The sequence below is a fragment of the Megalobrama amblycephala genome, linkage group LG21 (assembly GCF_018812025.1).
Source record: "Megalobrama amblycephala isolate DHTTF-2021 linkage group LG21, ASM1881202v1, whole genome shotgun sequence".
Taxonomy (NCBI): domain Eukaryota; kingdom Metazoa; phylum Chordata; class Actinopteri; order Cypriniformes; family Xenocyprididae; genus Megalobrama; species Megalobrama amblycephala.
In genome coordinates this window covers 17,645,902-17,656,418 of record NC_063064.1, presented here as the reverse complement: position 1 = coordinate 17,656,418, position 10,517 = coordinate 17,645,902, and the positions used below count along the sequence as shown (strand labels likewise).

Here is a 10,517-nt window from a genome sequence, read left to right as displayed (position 1 = left end):
TTTACTGCCTGTTTTATTTATTTATCTCTTAAAGCAGAACAACTAAAGGGCGTCTATTTCCCCTAACACTGTGCTGAAATCTGAACAACTGCAGAATGAACTCTTTTGAGACTCAGATTTAATGTGCAAGGTGGTCATTTCTGACATTTTACAGTCTATTTCAGATTATCTGCAAAGAGATAATTAATAACCACTACAGCATGAAGACATGCTAAAATGTACAAATGCACACCAATACACACACACACACACACACACACACACACACACACACACACACACACACACACACACAATGAAGGTTAGAGTAATTCAAAGGGCAAACAAACTTGTATCATTTAAAAAACACAGGGATGGGGGAATAGATGAAGACAAACCTTCAATTAGGAAAGTTGAGCACAGTTGCCAAGTCATTCCCCTTGAAATCCCCCTTTAATCTATCAAAGGGGGTGGGTTGTCGTTGCGAGGTGTAGTCATGACAGGTAATGAATTACCGACCCTCCCTGTTTAAAAAGACCTCACCTTGCAATGTGTTCATGGTTAGTAGCATGTGGGGATGATTTGGACAACAGAAAGAGGCCAAATGAGGATATCATTTGGGTCATACATCTCAAGTTTCATAAATTTTTTCCACTGTCCACTGCTTCAGGGGATTAAAATGCAACTAACGTCTGCGTAAAAAGCTTCATTACATGTTACCAGAGATTTTGGTCAGATTTTTTCAATAATGTAGCCACATTTTCTTTTTCAAATCTTTATAACTTTCTTTCTTTCTGTCTTCAGTACACAAAATGTCTCATTGCTTTTTTTGTCCATAAATGAAAGCCAGTGGGGTCCAAAGTTGTTTTGGTCCCCATTGACTTTGAATGCATGAACACAAACAGTTCTTCAAAATATCTGGTTTTCATACAGACTTGGAACAACATAAGGGTGAGAGTAAATGATGACAGAATTTAGTGATAACGGTCCTGCTTTTAAGTCTGTTTAGGAAACACAATTGACAAAATGACATTGATTTGTCTGATTGGGTGTAGAAGACAGTTTTAATCACACCACACTCAGGTCCAGTCGGCCAGATTGATTCAGATTTTCCAATTAGTTCCTTTCAGTACTTTAGTAAAAACATCTTTTTCCTAAACAGTAAATCCTAAATAAGGACCAAGAAAGAGAGTTATTCAGGAAACACTTATGTTTACAAGCCTATGAAACACTCTGAAAAATTAGGTTGGCAGTCTGGGAATGAAAAAAATCTGAATCCCTGGAGTGATTCAGGTGCAGTTGCAGTTGTGTTTGTAAGCTGTTTAACGTCAGCATCAGTGCAGCACACTCTTGACAGTGTTTGGCTTGATTCTGCACGATAATCCATTTTCACAGTCACGCTTCACTGCGTCGGGGAACCATTTGGTGTGGCATTATAAATATGCGCTCAATCTTTCTCTTTTCGAACTGCTTTTGCTACTAATGGAAAACCACTCCATGCAGGTGAAGGGATCCATTCAGCACAGAGAATAGTAGAAATGAGGAAAAAGTGAGAATAAGAGCGTTTGCTCACAAATAGGCCTCGTCCTAATGACAACAGCATCCTCTAAAGGTCAGAATGGTTACTTCAGTTGATGGGATAGAGGGGGAAAAGCAGAGGGTGATACAAAGTGCAGTCAGTATATTCATCCTCATTGAAATGGAATGGCTGCCTGTGAAAAAAGTGTACAAAAAGTGTACAAAAGTTATTGTTTTTGCAAGATGATATGTGTTAGAAATACCTTTAAGATGCCATATTTGCCAAAGCAATACAAACAAAGGCTTATTGTATTTAATGTGTGCATATTTAATGCTTAAGGTCTTATATGCTTTCACGAGGTTAATATTGCTTATACTTGGGGATTTGATTTTTACTCAAGTAACTCATCCTGCACCATTTGCACATCATGTCTCATATTGTGTGCAGTGTTGAAGAGATCAGATTTATTTTTACTGAGCTAAATGGGGGGGGGGACTTGTAACTTGGAATTGGGTTCTTCTGAATTAAGGTCTTTTCACACCAGTTATGATAATAATAACTAGCAATGCATCACTTCTTCAGTACACAAAAGAAGATATTTTGAAAAATGTCTCAGTGCTTTTTTTGTCCATACAATGAAAGCCAGTGGGGTCCAAGGTTGTTTTGATCCCCAATGACTTTCAATGTATAAACACAAACAGTTCTTCAAAACATCTGGTTAATAATGATGCACCGAAATTGACTTTTGGTAAAAAAATAATAATAATAATTTAGGCGAAAACTGAAACCAAAACTAAAGATTTGGTAATTATATTATTGGGTAATTGAACTCTATGGCCCTATTTACACCTGGTATTAAGAAGTGTTTTGGTCGATCGAATCACAAGTAGATGAAGGAGACACATACCCGTTTACACTTGGTATTTTAATCTGTCTCTTTTGTCCACTTTCAACCACTTCTGTCCTGATTTCTTCGAGGGGAGGGTCTATGGGCAGGAAAACGTATGGATTTTTTTCAGATCTTTCGATCTAATTAACAAAATAAGCTTGCGTAATTTACATATGAACGCGCCAGGAAATTATGGAAAAACATATGGAGAGCATCAGCTTTCATTTCTGCTCTAATATCTGCAAAGGCCTCGCCGAACACTGTGAGTGCGTGTTAGAAATCGGGAATGGTGAGAGAACATTGTGCTTGGTACATTTTTCGTCTTCAAACCAAAATTGGGTCTTGAGCTTTAAATCTCACCTGGCTAGCGCACTTCCTTAATTCCTTAATTGAGCTTCCCTAACCACATGAGCATCTACACTACGAAATCAATCTGGTCGAATGCGTGTTTGACTACCTCTGGACACTTTAGAAACAACTTAGCAACACGTTGGTAACCACCCACAACAACCTGGCATTATGGTGGCAACTTTTGCACAGGCAAACATCACTCATCTGAAAATGTAAAAATGAAGCTATGATTACAATTCTGTGAACAAGAAAACATCCTTTTGTTTCACAGTATCTATTTACAAAAAGAAAACATGTTCAAATCCTTTGACCCAGGTATGGTGTGTCTAATACACAGGGTTTTAAGTCAAATTTAAGGCCAATTTAAGGTAAACTGCGGCCACAGGCCAAAGTTTTTATATACTGTATAGTTTACAGGTAGTCCAATGTACATTATAAGCTGTTGTAAACTGCATTTCTTAATTAAGCCTAGAGAAACAAGATTCATTAAGGTACAAGGGACACAACATGCTTTCTAAAATAACACAGCAGCTTGAAGGCAATAATTAAATAAAACAATCATTAAACACAACCTCATTAAAGGAGAGTTGTGACTTCATATCAAAATAATGAGAGTGTCCTTGAGTAAGTATGTACACGTATAGCACCAATGTTTGTCCATAACCTGCACTAAGGGCACAGGAACACTCATCAGCATTTACATAGGTAATGTCAAAGGTTAATGCGAAACCGCTCAACTAATTAACTAACAGTTTGACTTCCGTGCCTCGCCTTCATTCGGCTACAGACAGTCCTGCTCTCACCTCATGCCAAGATAATTTTGCCTGCCACGCAACTATTGAATGCGTAAATGGGTTCTCTTATGTGGAACAGATTGCTCGGTCTTGGTAATGAAGGCACCATATTTGGCAATAATGGACATGAGTTTTGAGTTATCTGCAGATATTTCTTTTTATGTTCTCATAATTGCTAAGCGTCACCAGGGGAGGCATGGTACCTTCGCAGAACCTTGATGGAAGCGAAGCAAGGTCACACTGACAAATGAGTGTGTCAGCAACCGCTGGACTCCACTTTCACATCCTGTGGTGTGTATGACTTACATGTTTAGGCGTTAGGTGTTTGCTCAGTTTGTTTCTTTTTATGTCACTTCTTAACACGTTGTCCAAGCTCTCATGTGGTGGGCTTTTACCTTGAGATGTGATCTCACACAAGACATCTGCGGAAACGATATATAATGAGGTTTGGAATGAGGTCATTATGAAAAGATGTAATTTTATGTGTCAAATAACCTTTCAAGAAGTGCTTTGTCGCTATTATCAAAATATAAGAAAACCATATAGTTCTGTTGAACTTTCTGTTCATCAAAGAATCCAGAAAAATGGTTTTGACAAAAAATAAAATATGCAGAACTGTTTTCAACATTGATAAGAAATGTTTCTTGAGCACCAAATCATCATATTAGAATGATTTCTGAAGGATAATGTGACACCTAAGAGACTGAAGTAATGATGCTGAAAATTCAGCTTTGCCATCACAGGAATAAATTACATTTTAAAATATGCAAAATAATGATTTAAACATTATAAAAGAACCTCACTAACACTGTAAAATTGCACTGTCAACTAAAAAAATGTGCTTCATGTGGCAACATCTGAATTAACTGATTTTATTCAAGTGAAAAAACAAAACAATATGTAATATGACTGACACAACCTGACAATCTTAGGTTACACCAGTGAAAATAGTATTAACATAGATCAAGTAGAAATAGTCCTTTTTACAGTGCAGTAACTACAATTACATGTAAATCTACAAATAAAATCCCTATGAAATGTGCAGTTGACATCTTTTTTAAACACAGGCGGTGGCAATTTAAATATGGTATTGCATCAGCAATATATGAATCCAGCAGCGGTTGATAAAATGAGGCTGTGAACATAGTATTACAGATTTTAACACATAAACACCCATGAGCACATGTATGTTATGTTACTGTTCTTAATATTTTTTATAAAACCATATTAATATATATTTTATCTAAAATAAAATCTAAAAATGAAAAAATGTGCAAACATACTGAAAAAATCATCTGTATAATTCAGCCTTACTGTCAAATTGATTGCTGTTTATAAAATTCATCCTGCAATCATTTATTCATGTGTATTTGTGTGTGTGAGCGCGTGTGTGCTGTCATGTGTCTAAATGTTCCTCGGGGCTTTATCTTGTGTCACCAGGCATCAGACAGACTAGGCCATCTCTGAGCCATGCGTTCGCCCATACACACCCTGATTAGGCTTCCCCCATCTCCCAAATGTGCATACTGACAGAAGGAATTGGACAAGGTCACTGAATGTTACCATGACAACCAGACACGCAAGCTGCAAGGCTTCAAAGAAATCTCCTCCCATTCTCCTGCATAAAAAGCTTAGCTAGTAAGCGTGTGTAAAATGAGATAGGGAAAAAAAAGAAAAAAAAAAAGAAATCAAAATCCAATATTTAAAGCATTTTCACATTCAAAATTGTGGTGAAAATTGTTTTAATGTTAAAGACTTATAATTTTGTTTTGCAATGTAGACTGCTTTAAAGTGAATAAGATGAATGTATTCCCCTCTCTGTGTGTGTGTTTACATTGTTGGCTACCAGTGAAGCGTCAGATTAGAGCTGATGTCCGTGTCAGTCTGATGTGATAGATGGAGCCAATCTGGATTGAGCCTGTCACGGAGTTTGACTGATACAGCACCATCCACCACGCATAAACCCAACATCTGTCACTCAAACTCAACAACCGCTCAACAGAAAACTTGTTTTTTGCAAGTAAAATAGACTAGCTACAGCACACATCAAAACAAACTGGGGCAAGTTGTCACATGAACTATTTGTCAGCAACTATGAGGTTTTGAGTTTAAATTTAAAAGTTAAATTTGAAAATGTTTTGTGAAATCTGTCCTCCAAATTAAAATTCAAATAACAGATTTTTTCTATAGTCGTTGACACTAGCATACATTAAGACAACAGATACCTGTGCCATTATGGTGGAAATGTTCTATTTTTTTTGTAGTCAAGACTTAAAGGCAGTGGTTCTCAACCCTTTTTGTCCCACACTGTTTACAACAAAATTATTTTTCAAGTTGTTTGGGATTTACTGGATAAGGATTAGAGAGCAAAGATTTTTAAAAATATATTTTACTCGCAATTTCTACACAATAAAATATTTTTTAATGCTTATGCTGGGTACACGCCACAAGATAATCGGGCTGATTTTGGGCCGATTTCTCCCCGTCCGACAATCCTAGGTAATGTCCCGATTATCTTGATGGTTCTACAGATTATCTTATCAGATTTTCCTCTGGTGTGATGTGTGTTAAGAGTGACTGAATCTGCATCGGAGATTCAACATCGGAGGCGCCCCGATCGCAAATAATTTAAAACATGTTGAATATTTACGATCAGAAGTCCTGATGTATGGGGGGAACCCCGAGGACAAATGCGTGCTCTGGAGATTATCACGTGAAATTAAACAATATCCAATCAGAAAGCGAGCTGACAGAAGACAGAAGCATAACAAATGCAGTCATGGCAGAACAAAAATAGATTTGGACAGCAGAGATTGAGGATCAGTTTGTTGATCTGTGGCAACAGCACAAGTGTTTATACGTGTCCTGTAAAAAATACCAAAATCACTCCAAACACTATCATCGCAATTTGCCTATCATGTTTATTCTGAAGTCTCGAGAGATTTTGCGAGATTTCCTGTGTTCACAGTCGAGACTCTGGTTGAAAATCTGTTCATGTGTGGTGTGCTGTTTTTGTCACATCATGGCACACAATACACAGGATTTTTTTGTCTTTATGTTTGTGGTCTCTCACATTTTGAATCTTTTAGTGTGTACCCAGCATAAGATTAACTAGAAAAATTTATATTCATAAAAATGCCTATGGAGTTTTACCATTTTATACTTTTCAAGGACTATAAATGACACTTTTACTATAATATTATGGATCGTTTAAAAAAGGGAATTATTAGAAATATCTTGCTTTTTAATTGTTTTAGCTTATATATGCTTGACATATCATATTTTTCATAATTAAGTCACCTTGAGGCCTCCAGTTAAGAACCACTGCTTTAAGGCCTATACACAAAATGACATACATTCATCAGTAAATATAAATGACTTCATTAATATTGCTTCATAACAAAATATACAGATGCTTTGTAAGCATTACAAATGAGAGTAGATAATATCTGACAATCCAGCTTGTGTTCACAAAAAGAGACGTTTGGACATCTGGGCAAAGGGTGCACATATGCAAAGCATTTGACTTCTTAAGATTCAAAATACCAAGCTTTTCTCACACCAGTGTTGTGAGTTTTTCCGACAGAGCTGTTTGGGGACCGGCTGGGTTTGATCCCTCCAACTCATCCCTGAAGCCCAAGTGGATTTCAGATATAGTTTAAGCTTTAATGAGCCTGAGTCTGAGCTGCGTTCCCTCCCATCCTGCTGCTGAAAAGCATGCTCCATTATTTAAAGCCATTACTTCATGTCTGAAGCACTCGTCTAAATGAATACTGGTCTGGAAAGACAGTCAAGAGTTGGATCCAACAAAATGAGCTATTAAAGCCAACTCCAACTTGCCAAAGCTTCAGTAAGTCATCTGAAACACAGTCTGGTGATAGATATTAACACTATAACATCTGCCACTGAAATGCAAAATGTCATGCATTGCAATATATTTAAAGTAGGCATGGTTCAAATGGATTATATAAAGTACAGCACAGTGCCCCTGTGGTAAGGTCTTTAGTTGCTATTTGCAATGGTGATCCATGCAGGAAGGCTCTAAATATCTCCCTTTAGCTTCAGAGTTACCACATTAAATGGATGGATTACAACTAGGCACTGGATTACACTAGAAAAGCAGCGGAATACCATATAACTAAAACCAAGCAAAACTAGAGCAATAAAACATCACAGGGCTCAACAATGAGGATAGTCTGGGGTCAGTGTGAGAGAGTTTCATCCAGAGCTCTATTGCAACTAAAAATTTTATGTTAGTGGAACCCCTCCAGTTCTGCTTGCACCACTCTGGGGCGCGTTTCCCGAAGCGAACTATGGTCGCAAGTTCCGTCGTTACCATTAGAGTTCAATGGGACTTACGTCCATGGTTCACCAACGATGCTTTCGGGAAACGCACCCCTGAGCGGGATTCGAACTGGCATTTCCGGCATGGGAGGTGGAAACACTAACAAAGACGCTGAAGCCCACAGCCTCTAGCTTCAGTTGCTAGTGTGCTTCTTGAGGCCAGGTGAGTGAGGTTTTACTTGCACATCTCTTACTAGCTGGCCTCTGTTACACTCACCCCCCTAAACCTCACTCCCATCCGGGTCACGGCATCAATGTAACCCCTCCGCTCTGAGTGGGAGTTGAACCACCGTTTCCGGTGTGGGAGGAAGGCGTGCTAACAAGGACGATAAAGACCACAACATCTAGCGTCAGTCATCAGTGTGCCTCTTGAGGCCAGGGGAGTGAGGTTTTACTAGCACAGCTCTTTACTAGCTGTCCTTCATTACACTCACCCCCCCTAAACCTCACTTCCATCCGGGTCACGGCACCAACGTAACCCCTCTGGGGTTGAAAGCATCAATAAGAACTACAAACCAATCAGGGGTGCGAAGTCTATTGCGACCATAGTTGGCTTTGGGAATCGCACACCAGTATAGCATTGTTTTCCAGCTAAATGGATTCATGAAGTTAAAAGCAAACTCCCTGTGATACACAAGCAATCTCCTGTTAGCTACTCTTTGGAAGTATGGTGTTCCCTGACAAATATAGGTGTATAATTATTAAAATATATAAATATTACTTCTATATAAAATATATGGCTACAAACAAAATTGATCATACTCTTATGGGTCAGCGAAAATTAACTAATGTCCCAGTTGGCCAGAAGAAAGAAAAATCTTCATTGTTTAGCTTTGCATTGGTGATCAAATTAGTTTGGAGCACATCAATAGCTACCTAGTTTACATCACCATTCTTTTTTGTGATGATCCCACAAATAACTTAAAAGGGGATTTCGAAGGTGGAAGCTATTGATAAACTTTGCAGTGACCTCATTAACCTCATTGCAGTAACTACACCACTCTGCTGCCAAAACACCCACATTATATCATTGACAATCATAATTACTTCATGACTGAGCAATTAAAACTTCTTTGAGGATTTCACAGACAAGCTCAAAAGGGCTTATTTATTAGTTCATTTACCAGCTTATTGGTGCAGCCATTAGTGAACTACAGGTGAACTTATCAGTTGTCTTTCCAGTGACATCAATTACTTAATCCATTATCCCTGGAACAGCAGGCAAAATCCAATTTTAAACCCAATCAAGACAGTCATTAAACAGCTATTAGAGACCAGAACTGAGATCTCAGCAACAATCTAATCGGTGAGATCTTTCCTGATATGACCCAAGCAATGACCCCATCAGTGACCCCTCAGAAAACTACTGGTCCCCTCACCAGTGACATTGTCATTTACCTCACTGATGGTTTCATGTACAGACTTATTGACTACCTCATTGGTTACCTTGTGTCTTTCTCAGTGTTTGAAATTTATGTCAGATCATTATATGCAAGGGTATTTGTTATATTTACCTGAAATTTCAGAGAATCCACCAGGTTTAATTCTACGTGATATCTGCCTGTAGATTGCAGGTGAATCTGTGAAAACGCAGATGAGCTTATGTTTATAGGAGCATTGTGTGCTGCTGCCTGGCATCCCAGATTGCTGTGGGAATAGTGCCATCATGAGGACTTCTTAATTAATGTATGCATGGCTTGTAAATAATGTCTGCATAATTGTGTACGTTTTTATAGCCATACCTCTTATCTATTACAAGGTACAATGAATTGTGGGGTCATTATAGCAAGCATTATAGTTTAGCCTACTTCTTACTAACCAAATAAATCATTAAACATAATACATGTATATTCAATATTTTACTAGTTATCTTACTAATAATAACTAAAGAAAATTACTACTTAAAATCTAATTATTTTCATTATTTAGCATACCTTCCGAATGAAAAATATTCCATAACAATTGTATCGCCCTAGCAACAAGACAAATCCAATCCAGTAAAATTACAATCCAAGTTACATGTCACATTTGTATCTCTGGTCGTTTAGTGGTTCTTATGACCGATGTTTTACTTTTCTTGCTTTAAATGGGGTCACTTAAATCTATAGTCATCATCTATCAAAATGTTTATGCTCACCAAAAAATTTAAAAGGAAGTCCTCAAATACATTTTTATTTTTTTACTAAAACTCGCAACAAGAGTTACAAGACGACGCCAACTTCACGTGCACGCGGAGTGATACGAGAGTAGCTGAAAAAGTAGTGCCTACAGTATGTTGCTATGGATAACGTTTCCTCACACAGTCTGATAAAGAGAGCGTTTTTATTGTGCATTTTGAGAATTCTGTGGTATAATCAGTAAGTATAATTCAAAATATATAAAAAGTTAAGCGTTGTCTCTTCTAGTTGACAACGCAGTGTATGTAGCCTACATTAACGCACGAATCTACGACAGAATATTAGCCTTTAAATGTTTTTTAAATATTTGTAATCGTGTAATCCAAAGTAAATGGGGCAGATTATGTTTGGGAAGTGCTAAGGATTGACAACGAGATGCCATTTAATACAGTTAATGGCTGCTGGGTGTTTATGCCATAGACTTGAACATGAAATGTTGTTTGTAAAATGTTTATCAGTCGCTT

General features: G+C 37.6%; 1 long non-coding RNA gene across 1 annotated transcript; it reads right to left on the bottom strand.

The window, feature by feature from the left end:
- Nucleotides 1-643: 643 nt before the first annotated feature.
- Nucleotides 644-9,493, bottom strand: LOC125256637. Its single transcript, XR_007182153.1, has 3 exons — nt 9,391-9,493; nt 3,839-3,954; nt 644-1,691 (listed from the first exon to the last, which is right to left on the bottom strand). It is a non-coding gene; the product is annotated as an uncharacterized LOC125256637 (long non-coding RNA).
- Between the last annotated feature and the right edge of the window lie 1,024 nt (nt 9,494-10,517).